Here is a 27,287-nt window from a genome sequence, read left to right on the forward strand (position 1 = left end):
CTTTCTTTCTTTCTTTCTTTCTTTCTTTCTTTCTTTCTTTCTTTCTTTCTTTCTTTCTTTCTTTCTTCTAAACACAAGGAAAGAAACATTCTGTACCAGATGACACAATTGCTTTCCTTCATGGGCACAGATTGAGAAACCTTTTACTTAATTGTGATAAATTCACTTGAGCCCTAGACTTAATATTTTAGTTGTTTTGCAAATGTCTGTGATTTCTGTGCATACATCAAGGAGAAAGCACACTTCACAGAAATTAGGGAGACAAAAACCTCACTACGCCATTCTGCCTAAGAGGTACAAGTGGGCCTCCTCCCCAGTACAGAGGAGAAGAGAGAGTTGGCAAAAACAAGCTCTCTGGTGAGTCATCCTCATGCCACTGGGAAGACAGGTGTCACATTCCAGTGGACTGGGCAGCTATTAACCCCCACCCCCACAAATGAAAAATCTGTAAAGTTCTGTGACTACCATAAGCAAGGATGTTTCACTCCTCACCAATTCCTTTATTTTGTGACTTGGAGAACACCTTTTTTGAGAATGGCTTGTATTCTGAATGACAGAAATTGTCCTAAATGTAAGGAATTAGATGAGGCCTAATTGTAGATGTCACCTGCATTAATATCCTTCACACTGTCTTTACATCCAAATAATTATGCTATCATTCATTGACTACTTCCTATGTTACATGCATTATCTCATTCTATCATCACGGAATCCTTATTTTTAGGTACTATAGTTCCTAATGAATGAATGAGAAAATTCAAGAATAAGGAAAAGACCTCGAAGAAGGCAAAAGGCTAGCAAAGGTAAAGGAAAATTTGAACTAAGGTTGATACGACTCCAAAGTCCTCGTTTTTAGCTGTTGGATATACTAACTCTTTTCATTAAAGCTTCTTGAGGCAGATTTGTTTTTGAAACAGGAAAAAGGAATGGGAATTATATTGATGACTTAAAAAATAATCACTTCATTATCAATGACAAAATTCTGTCTGAGACACTGCTTTGTGTTCACCAAATTGTTTCCTTTTTTTTTTTTTTACCCTGGACCCATCAACTGTGTTCTTCCCAAAAGAATGTAGGTAAAGAAGATGCGGGACAAGCCCAGGCCTTGGCACAAAACTTCCTATAGAATTCTCCTAGCCCTCTTTTTCTATTATTTCCCAGTCTTGGAGGTCAAATGCTGAAAGTGGCAGTGACAAAGCTGGCCCAGAGCCCGATCACCAACGGCAGTGGTCACTGATAGGAGAGCTATCAATAGGCCTTTATTGCGTGATGTCACTGTCACCCGTTACAGAGCCTACACCACTGTGTATACTACCTTTGAACCATGGGAAAGTATATTCAATAAAGCCACTAATGTCCTGCTGACATCTTCCCTTTTTTTCTACTTTTAAGGACTCAGGCTTATTCCTGGATTTTACAAGTTATAATAACCACTAGTCTAGTTTAGAAAAAAATGTTTTTGTCAGTCTGTGGAAATTAACAATGGTTCTGTTTTCATCTGGGACAAATGAACCATAATTTGCTTTAATGCAAAAATCAATTATACATGAACTCTTTCTTCACAATGCTTTATTTTTATAACAGTGAATTCCATCTAGGGAAAAGTAGACTATGGGAATCCAAGTGATACTGCTACTTAAAATGGCTCGGATCTAAAAGACTTCCTTCTACTGCTGCTACAGTTCTTTTAACTAGATGATACACAGAGCTTTGGTGACATGACAAGAATTGAGAGGGATCTAACTGCTCTGGGGTAATTGTAGTGGATTCATCAGATCACCTACAGAGGGAGTGTTGGCCAAGTATTATGTGTGAAAGCTCTTTAAAAGGCACTGTGTGGATGGAATCAGAGGTATGGAGAACAAGGAAGAAAGCCGAGGACAAAAGGGTGAAGGAACAGGAGAAAGAGGAAACAGACACTACAGAGTGGCACTATAAAGAAACAAGAGTGGAGCTCATGCTAGTGATCTAAGGTGTTTTGGAAATATGCCATAGGAGGATGAATGATGACCAGAAAGCCAGGAAACACTGCTGTTCTCTATCTGCTTCTACCCCTCAAACGGAGTATCCAATAGGAATGAGGATTTTTAAGGTCCCTAACCTTAATATAGATATGCAATATATACATTTGAAATATACATTTCTTTGTTGATTAAAACTTCTTTTAGTATCCTCATTTTTAAGGTCATGTTAAGAAGTCCAGTGCAGTTGACATTCCCAGATATTTTAGGTGAGAGTGAAGAGAAATCAAAAAAAGAGCGCACAAACATTATTCATGCTCCAGTGAGGAGCAGAGTTGGTAGTGGTTTTACACAATCCTTATTGTGCAAAATAAGAGGCCATACGATCTCTGTTGTAGCAGTAGCAGCAATATTCTGGGTCAGCCCAATTTATGAAGCGCAATATGTGTTCTATACCCAGAATTACTGCTGACTCAAAACACACTCAGTGAAAAAGCAGCTTAAAAAGCTGATTTTTATTTTCTATTTAGACTCCTACAGTGAACTCATTTTCAGAACTCTATGATACTTTCTCAGTTACAGCTTTACATTTTCACTTTTTAATATGTGTACTATAAAGAATAAACTAAGACTGGTATGCCAAAAAAAAAAAGAGAGAGAGAGAGAGAAAAGGAAGATATCATCAACAAATTCATTAACTACGATCTTAATTTTGTCTATGAAGAGGGATACACATCTCTTAGCTTAAACCAGAATCTGAGCCCTTTTTAGACAGGTCACTTACATGAAAACAGGAACTGAAAATGGTTGGAATTGCCTTTCCTCCCTTCTCCGCTTCAGAGTCCTGCTGGTTCCTCCTTCTATACTCAAGCTTTACTCTCCTGAGAAGCCGTCCCTGGCCTCCCCAGGGGGATAGGTTTTAATCTCAGAGCCCTTTGTAGATACTTCCATCTCAGACCTTCTCCAATTACACTATACACATGTTGCTCTACCCTTCACTAGATGGTGGGCTCCTTGAGGATAGGAACCCCTATTTGTCCTTTGTTACACTCAATAAAAGTTTATTCAGTAAATTAAAGTAAGTAGAGAATGACTATACTATTTTAATGGTTTTGCAAATGTCCAAGTTTCTTATCTTTGCTTGAACTTTGGCTTCACTGACAAACCTGAGCTCTCGGCTTAACAGGTCTGCCCCACTATTCTGGCTGTATGCTTGTCTATGGAAGCTACTCACCCTCATTCGTCACTGTGTCACCCCTTAGAAATGCTGTGCTCTGCCTCTCTAAGCACCTCTTCTGATTTCTTCAAATACCATCGATCCTCTATAGCTCACTCAATACATGCTTGTAAATCCTGCTTTAGACATGAAAACAAATGGCATCCTCTCAATACTCGAGAGGCTTATAAGTGGTTTGGGGAAGACAGAAGATTGACATTTAACAATATAAGGCCCAAATTATAATAGCAATATTGTGATCAATAATCTTAGGTTTATTTCAGGCTTTCAAATTTCAAAAGCCATTCATATATGTCATCTTATTTAATACTATCTTTCAGTAAGGTATTACATCTACCTGAAGTAGGGCTATTTCATAAAGGAAACAAAATTTATTAGACAAATATGTTCTTTTATCCCTATTGTACAAAAGAAAAAGCTGAGGTCCATAAGGATGAACTAGACCACACGGCTCATTGGGGAAGTAGAGGCAGGCTGGAAGTGAGGGCTACCTGCTGAAGCCTAGTTCTCTTGACTTGGCTGTTGTCCTACTTGTTTCAGGACCTTGGTGTTAGTAAGTTTGTCTTTCTGACATGTCTCATTATGCCTCTGTGTCTATTCTCACAGGAAAGCCCTCCTCCCCAAGTCCTTGATCAATACTTAGAAACTTGAGTATCACCACTACATTAGCACCTAAAGGGCAGACCAGATTTTGAAACTAACCATCTTCCCTTCACCCTTTCCTGTTAAAACACTCTGTACTCTGTTAGCACATAGTCAAAAAATAGACCAGGCAACAGATTTTAGACATCATTTTTTGGGGGTGTTTAAGAATGTTTTTCTAATATTTTGGGTATAACACTTATGTATATATCTTTTGCTAAGGAACAAATATTAGTCTGAGCATCAAGAGTACAGAATTTCAAATTATCTCATCACCCTCCTGCTTCCCCTCCACCTCCTCTGGACTAACACAGCTAACATCCATTGAATACTTACGTGTGCCAAGCACACACAGTTCTGTGTCTTTCTCCACTTAATCCTCATAACAGCCCTACCAGGTGGGTATTTCTATTCCATTTGATGGTTGAGAAAACCGAACCCTGGTAACATTAAGTAATTTTCCCAAGGTCAGATAGCAAGCTATCTAGTAGGTAAAATTCTGGTCATTCTGTCCTATGAGTAGCAATAAAGGATTATATAATGGAACAACTTTGAGCATAAAAAATGCAAAGCACATTAAAGAAGGCTGCAAACTCTTTCAAGGAAGAGCCTTACAGTTCCTCCTGTTACCTGCTTTCAAAACACCCTGTACTGTTTTCTTCATGGAACTGATCACAACTTATAATTATGTTCTTATTTTTGCGATCATTTGTTTAATGTCCTTCTCCCTGCTATGCTGTTCCTTCAGTGAGGACAGGAACTGTTTCCATTTTCCTTACTTCACTCCCCCAGTATTCAGCAGAGTGTATGACATGTGGAGGTATCCTCGAGCCATTGCATAGATCAGTATCTGCTGGTCTCATCGTCTCAGCAGCTTCATTAAGGATTTCTTTGGTGCTCTTAATTAACATATTAGTACTCAATGTAAATACCTATGGAGCTCATTTCTAGCAGAAGAAAAAAGTATACTGGACCCAGACCTGGTCTTATGCATTAATCTTTGTGCTTAGCAATAGGATAATTTTGAGTAGTGACGCCAAATGACTAAACTACTATGAACTCTAGCTATCGATACCCTTTTGAAGAGAACCAAACCATCTCATAGAAGCTGTCTTTCATTTGCATACCTGGTTCGTCTAAAGCAGATAAACTTTTATGAAATGTAGACACTAATATAAATTTTAATAGCATACGTTGTATTTTTCTGAGGAGTAGCCCACATACTTTGAAAATTATGTTTTAATGTCAAAAATAAAACCTGGCTTTGTTTTTTCCGAGTATATTAGACTTTTCAGATAAGCCATTCCTCTCTATGGTCCAATAGCTCCACCAAAAACTCGATTCTTGGAAAATTATTTCCTCCAAAAAATGGGGAAAGGGGAAAAGAAAGAAAAGCTTTATGTAGACAGAAAAACGAACAAATACGATGGTTAGCCTAGTGAGTAGGCTAGTATTTTAAGAGGAGTTAAATATATCTATATTGTCCCTATTAATCCACAGTAGAGGATCTCTGGGCAGCAGTTGTTAAAGAACAAGTTAAGGTCATTGCATGATTAAAGGTCAGAGCTAGGATCTGACTACAGAGCTCAGGTTCTTCCCTCTTTATCAGTTGTTCTCAACTTCAAGGCCCCTCAGAATTTCCAGGAGGGACTTTTAAATCACAAACTGCTTGGTGCCACCTGTGGAGTTTTTGATTCAGTTTAGGTCCAGGGTGAGTACCAATCATTTGCATTTTTAACAAGTTCCTAGTTTTGCTGATGCTGCAAGTCCAGGCACCACACTTTAAAATACATTACTCTAGGGGCGCCTGGGTGGCTCAGTCGTTAAGTGTCTGCCTTTGGCTCAGGTCATGATCCCAGGGTTCTGGGATCGAGCCCCGCATTGGGCTCCCTGCTCTGAGGGAAGCCTGCTTCTCCCTCTCCCACTCCCCCTGCTTGAGTTCCCTCTTCCGCTGTGTCTCTGTCAAATAAATAAATAAAATCTTAAAAATAAAATAAAATAAAATACATTACTCTATACAATGCAGATGCAGCACACTGACTGTGGACTGTGGTGAGACACATACCGTGACCTATTATTCTGGAACCGTGATGAGAACTCACATATTTGTGACGAAGATTTTTTATTGATTAACCTTGATTATACCTCAAATTGCAATATCCCCCTGTTGGCCAGTGACATATGTTTAGAGATTCACAGATCTGATTCAATGAGAGTTTGGATTTTTCCAATCAAGTAGCTTTCAGGTCTGATGATATTATTTGGGCATCTCTCTCACATACATCAACTCACTTGATCCTCACAACAATGCTATGACTTAGGCAAGGCAGGTGCTGGTATCTTCATTTTATAGATGGGAAATCTAAGACTGAGAGATATTAAGTGCAAACATAATTTTATCACTCACACATAACATAGATAAGCTCACATTTCCTTTTCTTATTCTGAGTCTAGGTTTTTTCCACTGGTGGCACTGCCTTCCCATTTGAATCGTTTCATGATTAGTCTTTCACTTAAAAAAAAAAGTTGGCAACACAAAATTAAGTCATAGAACTCATTATATATCCTGTGTATCTTAGCATAAGCTTTATATAACAGAAAAGAAGAAATTCCTTCCCACATATTCCCCTCCACCAGAGAATGCAGTGCTCTAAAATAATGTTCTCAGTCTGGGCTTTTTAAACATCCAATATTTCACCATTCTCAAATTCATTTTCCAGAAGGTATCCTCTATTGGTAGGAACAGATGGTTCAGCTGATTGCTAATAGGACATGGAGATAATTGTTAGTAGGTTAACATTTAACATCCAGTCCACTTGAGAGTCACCCTAAAACTGCTACATTAGTAACGCAGCTATTAGTGGCATGTGGGCAAGATATCGTGTGGTTATCAGTCTGCATTCCAGGGCACCAAATTTATAACCTATCTCAAAAGTTTGTACTGAAGAACACGTAAAATGAGGTACTGACAAGGCTGTGAGGTATTTACACCTCTTCCATGTTCCCTGGCGACCAGTCAGTTGCTAGTCCTGTTCATTTCATCTCCAGAACGTCTTTTGCATTCTTTTCATTTCCACGGCCACCATCCACATGCAAGCCTTGATTACACTAGACCCCCAAGTGTTCTCATCTCCTCCAGCCTCTCTCCTTTCCAAGTCCCTTCCACCTTGCTATGTTATTAATCTCCCTGAAAACAGGTATGAGAACGTGAATATAGACTCAGAATCTTGCAATGACTCCTGTTTGTTTTTTTTTTCCTGTTGGTTTAAAGAATAAGATTCAAATAGCACAATACCTAAACCTTTCCACCCTTTACTTCTACTTTTCAATCTACTTCCCACTCATGTAATTCTGTCTGTCCAGAATTATTGACTTGCTGTTCCCCATACATCACCTATGCTTTCACATCCCCTTGACCTTCAACATGATGGCCTTCTGTTAAAAATGCCCTTGACAAGTCACATGCCTGCATTCCTGAGTCTTATTTGTTCTTCATGCCTGCATTCCTGAGTCTTATTTGTTCTTCAAGGCCCAGTTCCAAAACTATCTCCTCCATGAATACTTCTTCAACATTCTCAGAAGGATGTAATTTTCCAGTCTCCTAAATTTGTATGGTTACATTTCTACATCTCTCTTATAACCCTTATTTTTTTCTTCTCTCCCTACTTTTGCCTCACTCCAATCCAATCTCCAAATTTCCAAACTCTGTCATTACTTTCCTGTGTTTATAATCTTTATTGACTTCCCATTGCTCTGGGGAAGAAGAGTGAAATCCCCCATGGGGTTTATGGCTTTTTATATATACTGCTCTGTGGTAGACCAGACCACCCTCTGCTGTGGTCACCCGCACTGGCCTTCTTTCACTCTACTAATGAGACATGCCCTTTCTGTCTCTGGACGTCCATACCTGCTGTTCTCATTACCCAGACTTCTTCTCCTCCACTGCACCTCCTCCTACCTAGTTTATTTATTTTATTCAGCATCCAGAGTTCAACTCAAATACCACCTCTTTAAAGAAGTTTCCCTTATTACCTAGGCAAAGTTAGCACCACCATACTTTTCCACTGTAGCACACACCACAAATATTTACTGCCTACTTCCTCAACCAGCATGGAATTTCACTAAAGGCAGGGACTTGTGTTTGTCTTATTTCCTGTTGGATTCACATGGTCCAAAGCAGTACCTAGATACATAGTAGATCGGGTCAGTATTTGTTAAATTATTGAAATATAAATGAACACAAATTAGATATGTTTTTATTGAATGATCAAAAGTTTTATTTTGCCTTATTTCTTATCTCTCTTAACAGGCTATAAACTCCTTGATTTGGTTTTGTACTCCCAACAGCTCCATCATCAACAGCTGGTAGGTACTAAGGAAATATGAGTAAAACAAGAAAATAAATGAATGAGGAATTACTGGCTTGAAAGAAAGAAACAGTTGTTTTTCCTGCTTTAACTGTTCTTTGGAAGAAGCAGAGGAAGAGGGTAGCTCTATTTTCAACTTTTTGAGGAACCTCCATACTGTTTTCCAGAGTGGCTGCACCAGCTTGCATTCCCAACAGCAGTGTAGGAGGGCTCCCCTTTCTCCACATCTTTGCCAACATCTGTCGTTTCCTGAATTGTTAATTTTAGCCATTCTGACTGGTGTGAGGTGGTGTCTCATTGAGGTTTTGATTTGGATTTCCCTGATGCCAAGTGATGTTGAACACTTTTTCATGTGTCTGTTGGCCATTTGGATGTCTTCTTTGGAAAAATGTCTGTTCATGTCTTCTGCCCATTTCTTGATAGGATTCTTTGTTCTCTGGGCATTGAGTTTGATAAGTTCTTCATAGATTTTGGATATTAGCCCTTTATCTGATATGTCATTTGCAAATATCTTCTCCCATTCTGTCGGTTGTCTTTTGGTTTTGTTGACTGTTTCCTTTGCTTTGCAAAAGCTTTTTATCTTGATGAAGTCCCAATAGTTCATTTTTGCCCTTGCTTCCCTTGCCTTTGGCGATGTTTCTAGGAAGAAGTTGCTTTGGCTGAGGTTGAAGAGGTTGCTGCCTGTGTTCTCCTTTAGGATTTTGATGGACTCCTGTCTCACATTTAGTTCTTTCATCCATTTTGAGTCTATTTTTGTGTGTGGTGTAAGGCAATGGTCCAGTTTCATTCTTCTGAATGCGGCTGTCCAATTTTCCCAACACCATGTGTTGAAGAGACTGTCTTTTTGCCATTGGACATTCTTTCCTGCTTTGTCAAAGATGAGTTGACCATAGAGTTGAGGGTCCATTTCTGGGCTCTCTATTCTGTTCCATTGATCTATGTGTCTGTTTTTGTGCCAGTACCATGCTCTCTTGATGATGACAGCTTTGTAATAGAGCTGGAAGTCCGGAATTGTGATGCTACCAGCTTTGCTTTTCTTTTTCAACATTCCTCTGGCTATTTGGGGTCTTTTCTGGTTCCATACAAATTTTAGGATTATTTGTTCCATTTCTTTGAAAAAAGTGGATGGTATTTTGATAGGGATTGCATTAAATGTGTAGATTGCTCTAGGTAGCATTGGCATTTTCATAATATTTGTTCTTCCAATTCATGAGCATGGAATGTTTTTCCATTTCTTTGTGTCTACCTCAATTTCTTTCATGAGTATTTTATAGTTTTCTGAGTACAGATTCTTTGCCTCTTTGGTTAGATTTATTCCTAGGATTCTTATGGTTTTGGGTGCAACTGTAAATGGGATCGACTCCTTAATTTCTCTTTCTTCTGTCTTGTTGCTGGTGTATAGGAATGCCACTGATTTCTGTGCATGGATTTTATATCCTGCCACTTTACTGAATTCCTGGATGAGTTCTAGCAGTTTTGGGGTGGAGTCTTTGGGGTTTTCCACATAAAGTATCATATCATCTGCAAAGAGTGAGAGTTTGACTTCTTCTTTGCCGATTTGGATGCCTTTTATTTCTTTTTGTTGCCTGATTGCTGTGGCTAGGACTTCTAGTACTATGTTGAATAGCAGTGGTGATAGTGGACATCCCTGCCATGTTCCTGACCTTAGGGGGAAAGCTCTCAGTTTTTCCCCATTGAGAATGATATTCACTGTGGGTTTTTCATAGATGGCCTTTATGATATTGAGGTATGTACCCTCTATCCCTATCCTCTGAAGAGTTTTAATCAAGAAAGGATGCTGTACTTTGTCAAATGTTTTTTCTGCATCTTTTGAGAGATCGTTAATGCCCTTGAAGTGGTTTTGTGTGTGTGAAACAAATGGTGAGAATTTGAATTGGTCCCTCTTATTATAGTATTGAAATTAAATCTATTTAATTTATCAAGTCATGTTCATGCCCTGATTTTATATACTTGTATCTATCAATAAACATTGTGATACTTGGAAAAAAATAATAAATGAATGATGAAAAGAATGGACAAATGAATGGGTTGGTGAAAAAGGAAATGGTAATATGACTTTTCACACAATTTTCAAATTCTCATAACTTTTAGAACCTTCTAACACTTCTAGATAGGAAAAATAACCAAATATTGTCATTCATACTTTACATACCGACAGCTTGGTGTTTACTAACTTTTAATATTTATTGAGGGATAAAGAGAAAAGGAGGGAAACAGAAACACTATTATTATGGAAAAGATGCAGTATTGATGCAATGTGATGCCCACATTCAGAAGATCCTTTATTCTTGTAACAATGGGATGGGGTGTCAGGTGTGGGGGCATTATAGATGAAAATAGTCCTTGGAAGAAAGAAACAATTGTTTCAGTATGTTTCCATTACAAAAAGAAATCAAATGATTTCTGTTTTATGTTGGTAAGTTTCACTTCTGTGACATCAGGACTGACCTGTGGCTGCCCTGTCTTTTCAACAGCCAGACCTTGGCACCGACACCCAGATTTCCTTTCCTGCCTGTCAATCAGCCCCTGGGAAATGAGGCTCCACATCCTCACAGACCCTTTCCTTCTTCTTATCTCTGCCTGGCATGCTCTGTGGGTGCCATTGGGCAAATCACTTCTGTCTCTGCAAAATGTAGGGGTCCTTTAATACTGAATATTCCATGATTGTAAGTCTTTCCTTGCTCTAGGTTTTGGTCCATGGCTGCTAGTGCCTTGATTTTATTCATTCAGTATTTACCGATTACTGTATGTCAGGGAATGTTCTAAGTGCTAGGGATATAAGGGTAAAACAGTGACCACAAGTGACAAAAATCTTTGCCCTCAAAAAGCTACATTCTAGTGGGAGGAGATAAACAATAAACAAGATAAATAAAATATGGGATACGATGGACAGGAGAACTGAGGAGGGGAAAAAAAGCCACGGAGGGCGACTGGGAGTGTGAGACGTGGCGCTCAATGAAGAGGTGGAGAAGGTCTCAGGGGCAGGGTGCCGCTCAAGGCAAGATTCAACCTGTTTCCTAGCTGTCTGCCCCTGACTCCTAAAAATGACTTCTGACTTAGGTCTGTTGTGGATTTGGGCATCTTTTGCTTCTTCCCTTAAATCTGATTGTCTCTGCTCTTCGTTAGTGCCACAGCCTTGGTTCCAAGCCCTGTCACCTCTTGCCAGGGCCCAATGGTTTCCTTCTTGGTTCCCTGTTACTACCTTCTCTGGACTCCATTTTCCCCTCTTTTCTGCCAGAAAGTGTCATCTTCCTTATAATTGACTCTACACTTACTTTCTGAAAATTCCCAGTTACTTCCCTTGCTGATCTCTGGCCATCCCCCCCGCCCCCACACCAGCTGTCACCACGTTTAACCCTTTATTTCCTGAACATGCCCATTCCTTGTTTAACTCTGTGCCTGCACAAAAACACTGCTCCCTCTGCCCAGGCCGTCCTTGCCCCACCTCTCCACCTGGTAGACTGACACCTGCCCTTCCAGGCTCTGCCCACAGAGTGCCTCCTTTGGGACACCTTCCTCCTTACCTCTCAACAGCACCAGCTTCTTAATCCTCAGCACTCTCTGTATCTTGCATGTACCTCTCTGCTGTATTCATCACACTGCATTGTGATTTTACATTTTCTTTGTTCTGGCTATGCTTCCAGAGAAAATTCCCTATCCCTTCATACTTGGAATTCAGTAAATTCTCAGTGAAACTCATGAGGGCTGAGAGAATTGAGAGGAGAGGGTCGGGAGGGAAAGGAGAGACTGTCAGTCATAGAAGATGGGCAGCTGAAAGATAGGAGAGGGCGCCTGGGTGGCTCAGTCGTTAAGCGTCTGCCTTCAGCTCAGGTCATGATCCCAGGGTCCTGGGATCGAGTCCCACGTCGGGCTCCCTGCTCGGCGGGAAGCCTGCTTCTCGATCTCCCACTCCCCCTGCTTGTGTTCCTGCTCTCGCTATCTCTCTCTCTGTGTCAAATAAATAAATAAAATCTTTAAAAAAAAAAAAAAAAAAAAAAAAAAAGAAAGATAGGAGAAACCACTGCTTCCTAAAAGCTGTGGATTAGAAGCAACCTATGGTATCTCAAATTCAAAAATGTGAGTCCTCGGCATTAACCTTCTTTCTATTAGTCTAGCTCTGACCTTTTGTCCCAGTTCCTATAACTCCGCTTTTGCAACTCAGCCCCCACCTGGTGGCCCAGTTTTGAGAATTTGCCTTCTGTCTTGCTCCTCTTTGTCCAAATCTCTCTCTTGGAGACGTGCCTAATATGTCAGGCTCTCCAAAGCTGGAACTCTGTCTTGCTCTTGTTTATCCCCCTCCCCTTTCTCCTTTTTTAATCTCTGCCCTGCCCATGAACCCAGGCAGGTGGCCAGGACCATGCTAATCCCTGACAGACTTCCATGATTCTGACTCCTGAGCACTACACGCTCCTGCGTTTCTTCCTTGCCTTTCACTGCCTGCCTGCTGTGGCCAGCAGCCCCCCCCCCCCCTCCCCCATACCATCTGACTCTTTCAATGACCACCTGCTCTCCAAAGCCATATCTCTCAGAACCTGTGCTTTGCCTATTCAACTGGCCTGCCTCCTAAAACCTCTGGACCTTGGTCTGTTGTTTTTTGTTTTTTTTTTTCCCTTCTACTTCTAGATCCTACCCACCACCCCTGACCACCAGGTTTGCCTTGCTTTTTCCTGTCTGCTCTGATAAGACTAGGCATGCTTTAATGGAGAAAGACAGTCTTCAGGATATCACTAGGTTTGCCCAGCCCATTGGATCATAGTGACAGTATTTGGATACTGGGAGCTTCAGCTGAGGCTCTAGGCTAACACTCTCATTTTACAAATGAGGCCGCTGAAGCCCAAAGGTGAAGTGATTTTCCCAAGCCCGCACAGAGAGCCTGCCAAAGAACCACAGCTAGAGCCTTGGTTTCCTGTGTCCCAGTCAAGAAGCCTCGTTTTCATTATACTCTGTCATCCTCGTAAACCTGCTTTTTACAAGTCAGAGTTCTATAAAACAAGAACCACAGAATCGCTTGCAGGCACCTTGACACAAGAGAGCACTAACCTGCTGCCAGCACCTTTTCAAGCAAAACAGATCCTATTAGGTTAATCGAATCCCCTTCAAGGCATAGAAGAAAGTAAAGAACCAGGAGGAGACCACGGCTTTAATTACCTCAAATAGAGTAGTATTTTTGAATTTCTCTTCCAGGGCCAGTAAGCTCAGAAAAGATGATCTAGGGATCCAGAGCAATTAACCACTTGAGAGAAGAAAAGAAATCAGAAAGTGGTTAATAACGAATCATCCAATGAGGCATAAATGGCACTCCACAGGAGACATTCCCGAGACCAGTGCCTTCAGAAACAACTCAGTCTGTGGCCTAGAAGAAGACATGGTACATATGCTGAATATACCTTTCTAGCAAAGTGACAATTGGCACATATTTAAGGTAACTGACAAGCGCTCACTTTGTGATTCAGGGATGCATTAAGCAAGATCTTTATGCTGATGGGTTTAAAATCATTTGGGGGAGATGGCTATGCGCACAAATAATTATCATTCAAAGCACAAAGTGTGGTATGAACAAGAATGCAGTGAAATTGCTGCAAAAGAAGGGACTCTTCCCACCAAAGTGGACTAACAAGTGTCACAGAAGCAAAGGCCCTGGGAGGTCAGAGGTAGCCCTGAACAAATGGGCCCCCCTGGAACCCTGAGAGTTACCCTGAAGGCAGGCTCTGTCCCACCTTCTGTTAATCCAAGCAGTTATCAGATCTGCCACTTAAATGGCCTAAAATATCTTGCAAACCAGCTTTATCCCTGTGCTGCTACTTTAGTTCGGGGCCTTGTCATTTCTCAGTAGATGTCTCAAGTAGGGCCCTGGCTGATCTTAAGTCTCCAGTCTCACCTCCCTTCAATTCATCCTCCACACTGCTGACAGAATGATCTTGCTGCTGATCTGATCACGTCACTCTGGAGTTTAAAATCCTCCGATGACTCACCATTTGTAAGGCCTTCCCTGATCTGGCCCCTGTTTTCTGCTCAAGTCTCAACTCCTATTCTTTGCTTGCACATTATATTCCAGCGATGCAGAAATCCCCGAACTTCCTCTAAAAAAAGCCTTTCTCTTTTATACCTCTCTGATCCTTCCCTGGGTGCTCCTCTATCATGCTCTGCAAACCAGAGCACCAAGCAGACTACATAATTAACAAGAAGAGCCATCCCACAATCAGAAGGACTTCTGTCCACTGCAGGAAATAGAAGGGCCCTCTAGCTTTGCACAGTGGCAGTATCGTAGCCAATGAGGTTTATCCGAGGCGCGATTATTGCTAATAGAAAGGCCCCCTATGCCAGTAGCTCTCTCTCCTCCACAGAATTTTCCCAGCAACATCAGTCCACTCCAATCACTATCAAGTGTAGGACTCAACTCTTCTTTGTGGATCCTTGTTCAAAAACTTTTTATCAAGTAAGAGTGGAATTGTTGGCAGGGAAACCATGGGGGTCAGTTACAGAGAAGTGAATGAGATGATAAAAAAGGAAAATAACATTCCGTAAGTACATATGATGTGTTTCATGCATTACAAATCCCATTTTCTATGTGTACCACATTTAATCTTTACAACAAATTAGCACTCTTTCTTCCATTTTAAAGATAAGGAAAAGAAGGCTTATACAAACTGAGTACTTCTCCAATGTCACTTGGTGAGGAAGGAGTAAGGATCACTTTGTAAGGATCCTAATCCAAGTCTCTCCTCTTTCGACCCCCTTATCAGTGCCTGCATTGTAACCATGTCTCTGAATCATTCAAGATAAACATGTTGAATTTAGTTTTAGTGGAATCCTATTTTTTTCCTGATTCTCTGAAAATGGATCATTTGCATACTATAGATGTACTATATTTCCCTACCCTCGCCGGATAGTCTAGATGCAAAGATAGTGAGCAGAGCACACAAGCAGTTTCTAGTTTCTCTTTTCTTGACATGAGAATTAGAATTGTGATTTTATACAACTGACAGTGACTTGAGAGGCTTTTTAATGTAATGCCATCTTTTTATGAAAAGAAAACTGGGACCAGAAAAAAACTACAGTATGAGTGGCAGAGGCTAGACCAGAACCGCCCAGGCAAGAAGAGCTCATCATTTCCTGAGCCCTAAGGGCTGAGCATTCTCTCACGATGCTTCTGTGAATCCTCACCACAAACCTGTGGAGTCGGTATTGTCTTCTCTATTTCACAGATGGAAGAAGCAAGACTCAGAGAGTTTGAGTCACTCAACCTGAGTCACACAGTTAGTTAGGGGTAAGAGATTGGGGATTCAAATGCAGGGCTCACCCTGTGGAGCTTCTGGCTTCAAACCCCACTCCCCATGAATGTTTCATGTTCCATTTTCAAATGTCCACAGGCCAAAAGGACCAAAAGGAGGGGGTTTTACCAGAGGCTAGAGCCTTGTGACTGAAAAGTCACCAGTCAATTTAGATGGATCCTCTGGCAGCAAACTCCAAACAAGATAGAAAACACTGATCAACACCCCCACTATGTGAACAGTCATTTCTTTTAAACACTTCGACTTATTTTTTTCTCTTTTAAGAGACTATGTATAGCATACTAAATTATGCAGAATATTGTTATCTGCTATTTTACTTACAGAATGTTATTTTCTTGTGTCATTTTGCTTAAAATACTGTGTACGGATTTCTCTAAGGTGCCTGATTGGCTCAGACAGTTAAGTGTCCAACTCTTGATTTTGGCTCAGGTCATGATCTCAGGGTCATGAGATTGAGCCCTGCATGGGGCTCTGTGCTGGGTGTGGGGTCTGCTTAAGATGCTCTCTCTCCTCCCTCTGCCCCTAACCCCTTGTCAAAAAAAAAAAGGGGGGGGGAAGCGTACTGATTTCTAAAAATAAAATCAAATAAAAATATATACCCTTGCTCCATACATCTATGAAAAGTAGAGCTATACGGTGAAAGAGCAGGAAACACAGCTCTTTAATGATCAAGGGTAGAAGTGCACTATGTAGAAAAATAAAACATTGGTAGATCTCTGAACATGGAAAAAAGATCCTGTTAAAGACCACCAGCTTCTATTTGTATCATTTAGAAGACTCCAAGGGCAGAAACAAAAACATGAAATGCTGATTCTAAAAATCCTTGACAAAATACCAGTCTAGAAATTAATATTTATCACATTTTCAGTGTTCCTGACACAACAGCTCCTTATATGCTAATGTTTATGAATACAAATTTGCTGGGTCTGTGGACATATATTATCTTTTCAGAAAATAACAAGGTAGGCAGATGCCATCTTACTTATGATTCCTAGAGCTAGAAATCTACCAAGAATGGACAACAACCTCTATGGCAAATAAACTCGAAAATGATGGGTCACATAAATCTTACTCATACACTGATTCAATTAATTACAATGAGAAAATAGACAATGACTCTCTTACCATTTAAGACAATTTAGAAAACATCTGTAATGTGCTTTTTGTCTTATTCACTCTTAGATTAGTGTGGAAGAAATAAATAGAAGGTGGATAGATGGTGGAGCTAGGGGTCAATAGTTTATTTAACAAAACGAAGCATGTTTTCATTTGGCGAGGGGTACAGAGAGCAAAAGGTCATGGCCAATGACTCTGAACTAAGTATCCACAGTATCATATCACACATAGTACCATATTTCAAGTATCATTATTATGCCATGATCGTTTCTTAAAATTTCCCTTACTTAAGTTTAGAAATCCCAGTAAATGAAAATAAACAAATTATAGACTGGCTTTCTTTCTTTCTTTTTTTTTTTTTTAAAGATTTTATTTATTTATTTGACAGAGAGAGACACAGCGAGAGAGGGAACACAAGCAGGGGGAGTGGGAGAGGGAGAAGCAGGCTCCCCGCAGAGCAGGGAGCCCGATGCGGGACTCGATCCCAGGACCCCGGGATCATGACCTGAGCTGAAGGCAGTCGCTTAACCAACTGAGCCACCCAAGCGCCCTAGACTGGCTTTATTTCTTAACACACAGATTTGGGGGCATTTTTGGAGTTTTTGTTCTGGTTGAGTGAGTCATTCTTTTGTTCAATAGGCCCTGGTTGTGCCAGATACTATGTACTTGAATTTATAAACTAATAAGACAAATAAGTGGAAGTTGCACAGCATTGACATCAAGTTTAAATGTAAGTGCCATAATGGAGGAAGGTATGAATTTCTGCTTCCAACTCTGCAATCTCTAGCACCCTATAGCTGGGCTCAGCTAAAATCTGTCCTATAATAGGTGGTAATAATATTGATAATAGTGATGGTGATAGTGATGATGGTGATGATGATGTCGCTATAAATTTAGACATTACTATATATAAGATACCATATGATGAATTAAATGTCCATTTAACTCTCAGAATAACCCACAGAAGTAATTATTATTAATTTTCATTTTTTTAAAGATTTTATTTATTTATTTGAGAGAAAGAGAGTGAGCAAGAGAGAGAGAGCACATGAGCAGAGGCAGAGGGAGAGGGAGAAGCAGACTCCCCTACTGAGCAGGGAGCCGGATGGCGGGCTCAATCCCAGGACCCCGGGATCATGACCTGAACCAAAGGCAGATGTTTAACTGACTGAGCCACCCAGGCATCCTTAATTTTCATTTTAGATGAAGCAATCTAGGCTCTTAAAGTTAAGAGACTGGCCCACTGTTGCACAGCTACAAAATGACACAGTAAGAGGAACAATATAGGTCCCAGCTCAAAAGAGGCATAAAGCAAACAGTATCATATTTTTAATTATTTTTTTGAGCATAGTTGACACACAATGTTGCATTCACTGCAGGTGTACAACATAGTGATTGGACAAGTTTATACATTATGCTATGTTCACCACAAGTGTAACTACCATCTGTCATAGTACAATGTTATTATAATATCATTGACTGTATTCCTTATGCTGTGCCTTTTGTTCCCATGACTTACTCATTCCATAACTGGAAGCCTCTATCTCCCACTCCCCTTCACCCAGTTTGCCCATCCCCTCAAGGTCCCCCCTCTGGCAACTATCAATCTGTTCTTTGTATTTATTTTAAACTGTCTGGGGTCCTATGTGCAGGGGCTGAGTTTCAGCTACCCTTCCAGAATGACTTATCTGAGTTTGCTTTGTTGCTAGCTGAAGCACTTGCCCAAAGATAAGCCCCATGGTTTTGAGCTTCAGTTTTCCCTCATTCTCCTCCACTCCAGCTCCTAGGACAGGGCTTTTATGTTGGCTTACGCTACTGGCCTCTGTTCTAAGGACTGGAGTCCTATCCGGAAGCACAGCCCCACAATGGGATGGTCTATAGGAGACCACTCCCCCAAGATAACAATTTATTGGCATTCATGCTCCTCTAAGATTCCTCTAGATATACTCTGCAAACCCAGTGATACCTACTAATATTTGAATTATGATGTCTTCTTCTGGTCTAAGCCCTTTAAAGGCTAGAAATACATTTTTCAATCTCCACTGACACAGTGCCTGACATTGAATCATGAATGAATGACCTTGTCAGGTCATTTCCTCATTAACTGAATCTACTTCCTGCTATCAGATGTCTCAGCCCTGAATCTACTCTTCCAATGCAAAGTCCTCCAGACCTGGCCCAGTCCTCTGTCTCTCCTTACCTATAACTATCATGCCTCCACCTGAGTCTTCAGAGGTGGAAGGAATTCAGCAGAGAGCACAGAATAAATGGATAAATGGAACTACTAGGTCCCCAGGGATACTTGGCTTGGGTCTTAAGGAATAGTTAAGAGCTTCCCAGAGTGGGGGGGGGGGGGGGGAGAGGAGAGGAAGAGGCATACACAAAGGCAGAAGAGTTTTCAGAGTAGATGGTATATTTGAAGAATGTCAGGCAGCCTGGTATGACTAAAACAAAGAGGCAGAGCAGTTTTGTGGGAGGATAAACACCAGAGTCTGGAAATGTAATGTGCCCTTAATATTATACTCAGGCCTAAGACACATGAAGCATTCATGGGAATATGAGGTAGATGTAGTCAAGTTCAGCCCACTGTTCTCAGGTTGTCTGTGCATTTTGAGGAGCCCCCACACTTAGTAAACTCCCTGCAGGGTTCAGTTGCAGGTTTTCAGAACACACTCAATCAATACCTGCTGACATCAGCTATCAAATGGGGCATTACTTGAAAATAAGCAATATGATTATCCCTGATGAGGGCAGCTCAGTGAACCTTTCCTCAGCACTTATCCATCCTTCTCCTTGACAGATATGGTAATGCAGAAAGGTTTTTTTTTTCCCTTCAGCATAATCATCAACTCAGACATTCTGACTCCTCCAGGAAGAAACTAGCTGAGAACCTACTGGGCACCTTCAATTTCGTTCAACAGTCAAGAACATCTATTATGTGGGAGTCCTCTTTATCATAGTACCAATCCTAACTTCAGAAACAAATCCCAGCCCGTTCCAAGAGAACACCCATCTCTTACACATGCAAGATACAGCAATCACATACAATCCCTACTATGTGCTTCAGTTTTTCATCTTTTTTTTTTAAACTGGAAGGGAGATCTTGCTATGATGTACATGACAGATCACCTAACTTCTCCGTGCCTCAGTTTCCTAGTCTGTAATACAAGAATAACCATACTTACCTTACCACGGTAAAGCCTAAATACATGAGTATGTCTCAAATGCTTCATGGAAGGTGTGGCAAATGTTTACTACTATTTTACTGTAATCATCATCATTAATAAACTATTCAGTACAGCCTGTTTAACCACTTGTTTATCACAGCTGATAAGATCAGTAAGGCAGATAGGTAAATCTGAAATTTCTATTTCTTACCACTACTTCAGAGTCCTAAGAGAAATGATTCATTCCCTATTTTATTCCCTATCTGCTACAGGGTTTCAATGCAGAAGTTGTCTCAGGCACAAACTTATTGACACTGTGGTGGGGCGCCTGGGTGGCTCAGTCGTTAAGCGTCTGCCTTTGGCTCAGGTCATGATCCCAGGGTCCTTGGATCGAGCCCGGCATCGGGCTCCCTGCTTGGTGGGAAGCCTGCTTCTCCCTCTCCCACTCCCCCTGCTTGTGTTCCTGCTCTCCCTATCTCTCTCTCTCTCTGTTAAATAAATAAAATCTAAAAAAAAAAAAAACAAGACACTGTGGTAATAATCCATTCAATTCAATTATTTAAAACTGGGTCAGCATTATATGTGGGCTAAACTTCTGGCTCCTTGGATTTTATCTGAACAGTGTAGGTGAGTGGCCTCTGATCACTCTGCTTAAAGCATGCATCCAAACGCACTGTATAGTCAAGAATGACCTATCCAATGACACTTGGAGAGAATGAACCAGGAATAAAAACAATCCTAGAATTCTAAGACTATTTATAAATAATCTCCCCAACTGAGGATGCTGCTGCAGAGTAGCTTCTTGCTACTTCCAGGTTTTAATGCCTTGATTAATTATGAAGTGATGTTTAATTATGTATTTTATTATGCATAACAAATATAAATTGCATACCTGATTGTTCATAATTTTATTAAAAATATGTATCATTTATCCTTGAAAGTGAAAGGCCTTTTTCAGGATGGATAAAGCTGTTTGGGGAATAGAGTATGCGTGGAATTAATGGTCCCCGCATTAATCATTTATTTTATGAGAATGTGAAGGTCATCCTCCACTTTAAGATGCCTCTGAATTCCTTTTGCAAAGTCTGGTAGCTGAATTTCAATATGCAAAGCGGAGGATTATACAATGTGCACTACTATCCCCCTAAAGGCATAGGGCTTTAATTTAATGAAGATGTTATTCTAAGAGGTTTTACTGTAGCATTGTCACATACTCTAAGAACTTGTCTTGGAGAGGCAGTTATTATTAGTAAGGACACAAGACTTATCTCATTGAGTAGGACTATGGATGTCATTGCATGTGCCTGTTAATTTTCTAAGTCAGAAGCTGATAAGGATCATGATGTAAAATCTATAGATACCATTTTTTGAGCACCTCTGGGAGCCAGGCATTGTGTTAAAAACATGATATTATTACTATTATTATATTTTATGTACCGTGGTGAACACTAATCAGGTACAAGTCTCTATGCAAAAGTTTTGCATTCATCTTATACAATCTTTATATTCAATTTCTTCATTTTATAGATGAACACAATAAGCCCTGGAGAAGTGTTGCTGAAAATCATGCAGTTGGGGGCAGGGAAGGGCGGGCGGCGGTGAATACAACTGCCAAACTCCTAAGGCCAAGTTCTTTCATTGTCCATGCATGCATGCTGTCATGGTTCTAAAAATTAGAATCCGTGCTCTCAAGGTGGGGATTTGGAGCCGGTGTCCTAGGGCCATTTCTGCTTCTGGACTTCTAGGTTTGACTCCCTCTGATGGTCAAGACAGTGGTCAGTGGGCCAATCACTAAGCCCAGTTAAAAACGGGCTTCATTTGGCTTCACTACTTGTGTGACCTTTTAAAGGTTATTTCCCTGCTCCAAAACTCAGTTTCTCATCTGTAGAGCAGTGATCATAGTACCTACTTCATATATGTATTGAGAGGATCAAATGAGTTAATAACATGTTGGATGCTTTGCTCAGTGTGCAGCCCATCAAGAGTTATCAATAAATGTTAGCTGTTGAGCTGCTGTTTCCTCCTCCTTCTCTACTAAATCTAATTACTATTCTGGAGGCCTGAAAATTAATTACTGGGCCCCTTCCATTTCTGTCCCTTTTCTTTTCAAATCTCGAATTCTAAACATGTAGAAACTGAAATTTCAAAAGGTTCATACTACCCCCTTCTCCACTTTTTAATTTTTTACCCCAGCCCATTGACACCAATCCAATATCCCTCCTTTCTTGAGCCCATTTCAGTCCTCTTTGTTCTATTTTAGTCTCTCCAGGATGCATGTCGAAAATCAACCTAACCATCATCACTCCTGGCTGGCTTAGCAAGAGAGAGAGCGAGACAGAAAGAGACTAGCATTGAATGCTGTTAAGAAAAATGTTCCCCAACCAAGAAGAAATTGAATCTCACATTCTCTATCCAACCAAATCAGCGTTTCAGTAGATGTGTGCTGTGGAATGTCTATGCGTATGCAGGAAAACCATTTTTTTTTTCCACTTACAGAAGAGAATGGAACTGTCTCCTTCAAATATAGGCATTTAGAACAGCAGTAACCCAACCTCAAAGAGCATGAATTAGAGTAAAAATTCGCTAATCCAGAGTAACTGGGAGCAAGGTAGCCTGAATTGCTGACAAGTCTGACTCAAAAAAAAAAATACTCTTTTAAACAGGATGGCAGTGATGCCTCATGATTAAGAGCATGTGGTTTGTGGTAAGACATCCTGTGTTTAAGATCCTGGTCTGTCATTTATCAGCTATACAATCTTGGCAAAATCACTTAACCTTCTGAAGCCTGGGTTTCCACATACATAAAATGGGTATAGGAATAGTTCTAGCTCATGCATTTTTGCTGAAGATTAAATGAAATAATATAAAACATTATCTTAACACAGGTCCTGGCACATGGTTTGTGCTCAATAAAAGGTTACTGTTATTATTACTAACACTACTTACATCATCATCAATATAATCTTCATCATGATAATATTGCACAGAAACTGAAATAACTGAGAGAAACTAATAAAATGATGTCAAATAGTGATCCTTGTGTTTCCCTGGGAAGTAGTTAAGAATATTTACCTGGAAATTATTGAAACATAAATCTAGATTCAACCAACACTGATTGAGTAGCCACTGTGTGTCACAACTGGCCTCTTTGCAAATATGACAGCATTTAATCCTCATAAAGCTTATTTAACAGGTTAGAAAATAGTCAAAGAAAAGTAAGTCTTCCAAGATCAGACAGCAAGTAGGAGCAGAACAAGAAGGAATTCAGTGACACTGTCCTGCCCACAGTAAGGGCTCACTGGTTAGTGCCTGAAAAAATGGATAGGTGAAGGATATGGTGTGGTTTAGTGGAAACAATGAATTTAAACTTTCTGATTTTGACTGCTTTGCTTGGATTTCTTAATTCAGACTTATTGACTGTATGGTCTTGAGAGAGTTGTTTTATTTGAAACTCAGCTTTCCTTCCTATTAAATAGGAATAATGACATCTGCCCCCACAAAATTAATGGGAGCATAGAATGAGCCAAAACACAGACAGTAGCCAGCATCATGTCTGGTACATACAAGCTAGAGTCTTGTCTTTTCTGTTGTACTAAAGTTCCTCTCTTCCCTGAACTAGCACAGCCTTCTACTCACCGAAGATAGCCCATCGTCACCCCTCTCTTCCCCCTTCCCAGGACAATCATGTATTTGCCTTCCAAGTCAGTTTGAAAATCCAGACTCTATATTACTTTCTCTGTATCTAAAGCCATTTACTAGAGTGCCACACACACACCCCAGCCCTACCCATGCCCATCTTCTCTACCTACATTGTCTTTTTTAGGACGTCTTTAGGATACAGTCTCATAGCTTCCCCTCACCGCTTCATTTCTCACTCTCACTCATGGGTCCCTCTGCCTTTTTCAAAAGAGTTCCAGGGTCCATAACGTCATGACATGCTTTTTTCTCACCTTATCTGTCAATATATTATTTTCCAGGCTTTCAAAGAGCATTAGAATCCCACCTTCTTCAGGAAGCCTTCCTAGATGAAACTCATCAAGTTGAATTTCTCTTTTACCCTATATCACCTGGGAATGGACTTCCTACTTTCCTAGCCCTCACCCCCACTTACACACCTAGGGTACTACTCAACCCTGATGTATACCCATGGTTTACAATGAAATATAAATCCCATGTTGTCCATTAATGTGCTAAGTTAAGGGACAAACTCCAAGCCTAACTTTCTTGAAACTGCATCATAAGGCAAGGTAAATGACAAAAGCTCTTCGAACAGTAGTTTATAAAAGAGGTTTCATTATAGTACTACGGTGTGGTAGTGCAATCCCTTATTTACATGGTGGGCTCTTATTCATCTTTTTTAAAAGATATATTCACTTACAGTCCATCGTCTCTCAGGGTTCTAGAGGGGAGGGGGGTGGGAGGATGGGTTAGCCTGGTGGTGGGTATTGAGGAGGGCACATTCTGCATGGAGCACTGGGTGTTATGCACAAACAATGAATCATGGAACACTACATCTAAAACTAATGATGTAATGTATGGGGATTAACATAAGAATAAAAAATAATAATAAATAAATAAAATCTTAAAAAAAAAAGATATATTCACTTATTTGAGAGAGAGAGAGGGAGAGAGAAAACGAGAATCCCAAGCTCCCTGCTCAGTCTCCCCAAGTGGGGCTCGAACTCAGGACCCTGAGATCATGATCTGGGCTGAAACCAAGAGTTGGACACTTAACTATGCCACCCAGGCACCCCTCTCATTCATCTTTCTGTTACCCGTGTTTTCCATAAGACCCAGCATGTAGTAAGGCTCAAAAGAACCTGAACAAAATGTGTATTATTTTCTAGTCTAATTCTATGAACACATAGGGGCTTAAAATTCTTTTGGCTTAAGAAACAGAGGAAAGGAGGAGAAAATGGCAGCAGTACTGGTCCAGAACAATCACTGGGCACGATGTTAAGGGCTTTATATATACTGTTAGTTTAGTCCTTATAACAATAGCATGAAGGCGGTATCATTATTTTTAGAGATGGGGAACTGAAGCACAGAGACATCAAATAACTTCCTCAAACTTAAACAATAAACAAAAGCCTGAGTGTGAAACCTTGATGGAGGCTGCGCTTTTAACCATTATTATACTGTATTGTCTCGCCCAAGGGCTTTTTGAATTGTGTGCCACTTCATGTTCTACCTTCTATCATGGGATTAGATTACAGCTCCTTATCATAAGACACAAGCCTTTCTCCAATCTGGCCCAATCCTTCGTTTCTAGATGCAACTCTTGGCACCCCCTCCTTACACCTTACTTACCAGCCAGAATAAATACACCCAGTTCCCCCAAAGTCATCTTGTCCCTTTGCTTTCTGTTTTCTCAACTTGGAAGGCCATCCTACCCCTGTTCTGTCTATTAAAATCCTCTTGTCCTTTATGATCACTTCATTTTTAATATTCTTCAGGAAGTATTCTCTATTCCCAGGCTGGAATTATTTGTTCCTCCTTTTGTGTATCCAAAACTCTTGGATTTTACTTGAAGACACAAACTGCTTTGTGATTAGTGACTTGCCTGCCTCTTATATTAAAATGTAAACTCCTTGAGGACAGGAGTTGCTTCTTATTGGTCCTACTAAACAGACAGTGCCTTACACTTTATTTGGTAAACATGTACTCAAAGTTCTATGAATGGATGATAAAGAAAAAAGAGAGAGAGCGAGAGAAAAGAATGAGACAAGAGACAGAGGCAGAGGCAGAGAAAGAGGGGAAGGATGAGGGGAGAGGGAGAGAAGGAGAGTGAGAGATCACCTAATTTGGTGGCTCTTATAAGGTCCCTGGTGCTTAATTAACTCAAACTTGCCCTTCCTTTGAAATTAAAATGCATTCAAAATTCTATATATGCTTTCCAAACACTCATTGCATTTAATAATATCTGCTCAATATCTACCCCTATACCTGGGAGAAATTTACACTGACTAATGTAATAATATTTTATCTTAGTAAACATTTATGAGCTGCAATATTAGGCACTCACACCAAGTGCTTACAGAAGTACGATATATTTATTCCGGACATCATTTAGAGCATCCTGAACATACTGTCTCATATACGAAACAAACTCTCAAAAGCCCTTCCATTAGAAGCACAATAATGGAGAAATGCAAATATTTTTATGTTTTCTTCTCCACTGTGAACACACACATGCACACAGAAAGGAGGAAGAAAAAAAAAATCCTTCAAACTACACAGTTTTCTCTTCAAAACACCCTCACCTCACCCTGGCGTAGGTTTGTGAAGGAATGGCTCTGTGCCCCCTTTAGCGAGAGCAATGTCTCAAGGGTGAGGTAATCCCATTATACTTATTGCAATTACAGGCCTGTGTCCTGAGCCTCCTGCCGACACAAGGCTACCTCATCTCATTCCTAATTAAGAGCACAAAATTCTTCCCAAACCACCTTCATTATTACACACAGTGTGCTTGGCCAGACAATGTCCTCATAGTCTGCAAGAATCAACTGCCTCTTTTAAATCCGAGGTAACCACCCCAGAGTTAATTATGTCAATTAAAACCTTTTTCCTACACTCAGCAGATGAAGCCCATTTCACCAGAACAATGGGATTGCATGACAAAGGAACCTTGGTTATAATGAAAGGTAATTAGAGAGATCATGTTCAGCTCAAAAACAAACACAAGCACCGAATAAACAAAAACGAGAGAAAAATCTTGTCCAACCAAAAGAAAAGATCATATAAACCTTCTTAGTCGAGTATGTGCTTACTTTTAAAAAGAAGGAAACAGTGGAAGAGCTCAAGAGCAGCCAGGTTTGCTCCCCTTGGACCACTGCTGAAGCCAGGGAACACTCACAGACGGGAATGCTAGGCTGTTCGGCAGCACCTTACATCAGAGACCAATCTCCCCAGAGTCAACAGCCCTGTGACTCGGGGGAAGTCTCTTTCTTCTCTGCAATCTGAATTGATTTCTTCATTTAACAACAACTAGAACAAAGGAATTTGAGTTAGGAAATTCTCAGGGTGGTTTCTGGTATTAACATTTGTTGGAGGCCACAGGTCACTTTGACCCACTCTGACCCTGGTAGGCAATAGCTGGGGCCCATTAATTCGCCTCATACCCTCCAGCAATACCGAGTGCCTCAGGCATAGATGTATGATCCCAGCAAAATCTCAGCAGGGAACAATGTTATCACAAGGGTGCTGCTAATCAGTGAGGCCTTCACAATGGGATTTCATTCACCACCTCTATCTCACTGCCTCCGTCTGGCCCCCATGAGCCCCTTATCATCTTTTATGGCAGTGATTCTAGAAACAGGGTCCAGGAGCAGAAGCTCCTGGCAACTTGTTAATGCAAATTCTTGTTCCTCATTTCAGCTCTACCAAATCCAGAGCTCTGAGAGTAGAGCTCAGCAATCTGTGTTTTTATAAGCCCTCCAGGTTATCTTGATGCACACCCAGTTTGAGAGCACTATAAAGGTCTC

At 40.5% G+C, this 27,287-nt stretch overlaps 1 protein-coding gene and 1 pseudogene across 3 annotated transcripts in view; one reads left to right on the forward strand and one right to left on the reverse strand.

Annotated features, from left to right (window-relative positions):
• DLG2 (discs large MAGUK scaffold protein 2) overlaps window positions 1-27,287 on the reverse strand; it is a 1,451,407-nt gene that overhangs the window by 877,576 nt on the left and 546,544 nt on the right. The gene's annotated exons all lie outside the window — the stretch shown is intronic.
• LOC123326365 lies at window positions 14,471-14,665 on the forward strand (annotated as a pseudogene).

The sequence above is a fragment of the Neomonachus schauinslandi genome, chromosome 11 (assembly GCF_002201575.2).
Source record: "Neomonachus schauinslandi chromosome 11, ASM220157v2, whole genome shotgun sequence".
Taxonomy (NCBI): domain Eukaryota; kingdom Metazoa; phylum Chordata; class Mammalia; order Carnivora; family Phocidae; genus Neomonachus; species Neomonachus schauinslandi.